The sequence below is a fragment of the Rhineura floridana genome, chromosome 13 (genome assembly GCF_030035675.1).
Source record: "Rhineura floridana isolate rRhiFlo1 chromosome 13, rRhiFlo1.hap2, whole genome shotgun sequence".
Lineage (NCBI taxonomy): Eukaryota > Metazoa > Chordata > Lepidosauria > Squamata > Rhineuridae > Rhineura > Rhineura floridana.
Genome location: NC_084492.1, coordinates 5,554,867 through 5,559,454, shown reverse-complemented (window position 1 = coordinate 5,559,454; position 4,588 = coordinate 5,554,867). Strand labels below are relative to the sequence as shown.

Below are 4,588 nucleotides of genomic sequence, written 5' to 3'. Positions count from 1 at the left end.
TCACGTTTAAATGCCTGCTGAAAACCTTTCTTTTCCACCAGCCTTATACAGGCAATTAAGAATTTTTGCAATAGTTGACCTTTATTTTTACTGTATTTTTAATGGTTGTGACTGTATTTTTTTTTTTTACTTGTAAACTGCTTTGATGTTTTTAAATGAAATAGTGGTATATAAATGTATTGATAGACAAATAAATAAAATTGACATTTGTTGCTCCACCAATTTTTGCTACTGGCCCCGGCCACTGGGGGCATTTGGCCCTCAGAAGGGAATGTGTGGTCCTTGGGCTGACAAAGGGAGAGGGGATCAATCTATGAATAAGGCAATAGGGTTTGCCACCTGGGGTGACAATAGTCAAGAGATGACAAACCGAATATGGAAACCGTGGATTATCCCGCTCCGTTTCGATAAGCCCTAAGAGTTGCCTTTGGTCAGAAAGCATCAAGCTCCAGCTTCCCACCCTATTGTCCTCCAGATGATTTGGAGTACCCCTCCCATTAGCCCCTGCCAGCATGGCTGTGCTCGTGCCCGCTGGGGCTGATAGGAGCTGTTGTAGACCAAAATAACTGGAGGGTGCCAGGTTGGCAAAGGCTGCTCTTAGACTCTTGGGAGGGGGGACAACATCTGCTGGCCTTGCCTGGTCCTCTTTTTCTTCTTGTCTTTGCCATAGCCACGTGCTTCAAAAAGGAAGGGACGGAGCAGCCGCCGCCACTTGCGTTGCATGGTTTGCAGACTGCACGCGCGCGCAACCTTTTGCGCCCGATGAGAAAGGAAGAGGCAAGGCGGAACCGGAGCGCATGGAAGCCTTCGGCTGCTTGCGGAGCAAGAGCAGCAGATGGGAGTCATCCTGAGCTCTGCTGGCTGAACTTGTTGGCTCCGTCCTGTGCCCGCTCCTGGTTAGTAATCACCCCCGGCCTGACAGAGAGCGAGCGAGAGATAAGGCAACTTTCTCTTCCTTTGGGGGAGTACTCATCAGTCATTCTCCGCGGAGCTGGAACACGCAGAATGAAGAATACAAGCAGGAAATACGAAAGATTAGAAGGAGTGAGCCTGGGATTCCTTTGCAGCGGAGAAAGCACTGCTTTGGCCAAGTCAGCAGAAGAACCTCACAGGGAGCTTCTGGAAGACGAGCCAATGGGAGACCACGCCAGCCTTCCCTCCCTCCCACCCGTTATGGATGATGCTTCACAAGTCCCCCCCCCCAATCTGCCCATTACAGATGGAGATATCTATCTCATAGGCTTATGATGTTGGCGATAAGCCAGTGTGATTCTGGCTAGGTTTCCTGAGGCACCATGAGTCAGCCTGGCAATGCTGTTCCAGCTCTCTCCTCTGCCAGGTTTGGCTTTCCCAAAGGCTAGTTATTAAATATGGGAAATGAGGTACAACGGCTAAAAACAAAGAAAGCTTGATGCAGGCACAAGAGTGTGTGTGTTGCTGGTTGTTGCTCCCTCTTCCCATCACTGCCATCGCCACCAGCACAGACCTTTGAGCGCTTTGCTGTCACTGGCTGTGTACACACAACATTTTATTCTAGAATCAGTGGGGACTGAATAGGTACTTGTTTTTTCTTCATGGTGCACACACAGTCAAGATCTACTGCATATTTTTTTTGCCTCTGCAACTGATTACATGCTGAAAATAAAAGCTCATTGCAGATTGATTCTACATTACCTTCCAGTGTGTCCATTCAAAAACTGATTAAAACGTAGGTTCTCTCTCTCCCCCCCCTCCTCTCTCTCTCTCTGTGTACACACCTGCCCAATGATGTTGTGGGTGGACTTATACCAAAATTGCAATCACCAATCTTCATTTACCTGGGCCATTTGCAAGGAGGAAAAGGCTTGGATAACCTGACCACAGGGAAGGTTTTCAAACTTGTACTGTATCAAGTAACCACATCCACCCTTGTGGACAGCAGGATCTAGAAAGTAGATTGAAAACAGCATGTTGAAGAGGAGCATGAATTATGCTGGACTGAGAAAAACAACACTCCTGACGGGGATCACAAGGTGCCACTTTTTAGCTGGTCGGAGCACAATCTCCCAGGAAATCAAAAGTTGTCCAGGAGATCTTTATAATGTCAACATTTTCTGGGGCCACCTCTCAGTTTCCAGGATGTCAGATGGAGTCCTTCAATAGAGGGAACCAGACTCTTCTCCAGCCAAGGGTCTGGGGAGGTGCTGACATTCACTGGCGGCTGGCGCATTTGGGCAAATGGGGCACTGTCCTACCAACCTTCAGTTTGCCCTGAGTCAGCCCTCACCTGCCTGCCTTCTTACAACCAGTCAGGAGGTGGCTCCATCAGTCATTGGCTCTGACTCCACCTACTGTTGGCTTTCCTGCTTTCCACCCTACCAGTTCCAATGTGCACCGGCCCACACTGCCAATCTTGTGGGCGAACAGGCGTTAGGGTCCTTGAACCAATAACTGAAGCAACAGGACCCAGGTGAAGCACTCTCTACACTACCTTAGTAGCTTGCCCATGCTCCACTTCAGCACCACCACTGCAGATGGCTAGAGGGTGGTACTGTAGCTGCCAACCCAGTAGGGGTCAGGTGACTACAGGGGCCAATAGCATTTCACTTAGTCCGTATAAAGCTTCTAATTCTGGCCAGGCACCCCCCTCCAAGCTGGTATAGCACAGTGGGGAAGAGAGCCTGGCTGGGAGTCCAGAGTCTGTGAGTTCAAATCCCCGCTCGTGTCTCCTGGGTGTCAAGGGCTAGCTCAAGACCACCCCCACAGTGAGTGGCTCAGAGGTTACATGCCCTGCCACCTGTGCAGCCGTGGGCAAGCTTCATAGGCCCAAGGATCCCAGTTGCCCCCCAGCTGGCAGTTGCGGACAAGAAAGGGGCTGGCTTGTGCAGCCGTGGCAAGCTGAGCAGGCCCTAGGCAGCTGGGGAGGACTAGCCTCAGAGGGAGGCAATGGTAAACCCCCCCTGAATGCTGCTTACCATGAAATCCCTATTCATAGGGTAGCCATAAGTCGGGATCGACTTGAAGCCAGTCCGTTTCCATTTACCTCACTCTGAGCAGAATAGGTGGAGTTGCCCACCAGACCACCAACTCTGACAGACTTTCCTCACTTCCCAAAGTAGGTTGGCTGGGAATTGTGTTACCCAACTGTCTCTATTCTAGAGAGTAAAAGAGAGGAGGAATTAACTGATTTGCTCAAAGCATAGCCCAGAGAACAAAAAACAACCCTTTTTCTGTCACCCTAGTAGTTACTGGGGTAAGATATGTTGCCCAGAGTACAAGGCAGAGCCAGGGGGACCACTGCTCTGAGTTGGTCAAAAGCCTCTGCCTACATTTTTATCCAAAGGGGACTGTGCAAAGTGGCTTCCAGGTGGGACTTCAAAACTAGATCATTTGGGTCTTTTTATCTGCTTCTCTTCCTGATTTTTCAAAGAAAACGTGTTTATTTTCAAGCCTTCATTAATGACATTCCATCTTGGATTACTTCTGTCAAAGAAATAATTCCACACTGTTATCAAACTCCAGGAGGTGAGTCAGGGAGATATATTCCCACTCCTGGGGGTAACACAAATATCTGGTACATATTTGCATGCTTAGTTGTTTGTGGCCCAGGTGTGATTATTAAACCATCCTTCCTGCTAAAGAGGTAAGGATCTCACAAACAGGTTGTGGCTACTCATATGCAGCCTTCACCAACCTGGTGCCCTCCAGGTGTTTTAGATTACCACTCCCATCAGCCCCCCAGCAAGGGCAATGAGAGTGGTGGTCCAAAACATTGGGAGGCTGACAAAGCCTGGTTGTCAACCATCAGGTGTTCCATTTGTCCAGTAGGTATCAGTTTTGTCTCAAATCCTGTATCAAATCTTTTGCTAAGCCAGAGATTTTGGGGTGGGTGTGGGTGGGATTACATGTATTTTGTATGGATCTCACTCTCAGCTCCATGCACAATTGCACCCAACTCAGGAAGACCCCCGCCCAACCAGAGAGTGCATCACCTAACCTCACAAAAGCTGTTTGGCTCCACCTTCGACTCCACCCACCGTTCAGGTCCTTTGAAAGCCATGGACTGACAACAGAGGACACAATCCACCCAAACTCTTTCAGCAACAAACAGGAAGCTGCTGGGAGGCGGCAGCCTCAAGATCCTCTGGCCATCCCCCCTCCGTTAGAGAGCAGAGCCACATGCTCCACACACCGTGGCATCCCCTGAACTAGCCAGCTGTCCTCAGGGGAGGGGGCTGTGCCCTTGCTAGCACTGACATCATTTCCAGTTACCAGTCCAGTCAACTTCTGTACATGGAATGGGGATGGTCGCCATCTTGTTGCCAAATGCCTTGGCCTGGCTCTGCTCCTGTTGGGCACCCTGGCAGCTTGAGGGGAGGGTGCATCTGTTCTTCCTAGACTGCATTTGTTTGGAAAGGGAAGAGTTTATCTGACCTCCAGCTTTTTCCTGCCAGGCAAAAGGGTCTTTATTGGTTTTAGACACCTCCCACCGCTGCAATTGGCTTCCTCTGGCATCTGCACTTGAACAAGCCAAGCTGGCTTGGGATGGTTCTCTGATGACCTCTTATCTCACTTTCCTGGTGTTACTTTTACTTTGGGTTTTGACAGA

General features: G+C 49.6%; 1 long non-coding RNA gene across 2 annotated transcripts; it reads right to left on the bottom strand.

Annotated features, from left to right (window-relative positions):
- Positions 1-643: 643 nt before the first annotated feature.
- Positions 644-4,378, bottom strand: LOC133369120 (uncharacterized). 2 transcript variants are annotated; one of them, XR_009758825.1, is made up of 4 exons: positions 4,237-4,378; positions 2,955-3,134; positions 1,818-1,924; positions 644-991 (listed from the first exon to the last, which is right to left on the bottom strand). It is a non-coding gene; the product is annotated as an uncharacterized LOC133369120 (long non-coding RNA). The 2 variants fall into 2 exon arrangements; XR_009758826.1 differs by having other exon boundaries at positions 3,023-3,134.
- Between the last annotated feature and the right edge of the window lie 210 nt (positions 4,379-4,588).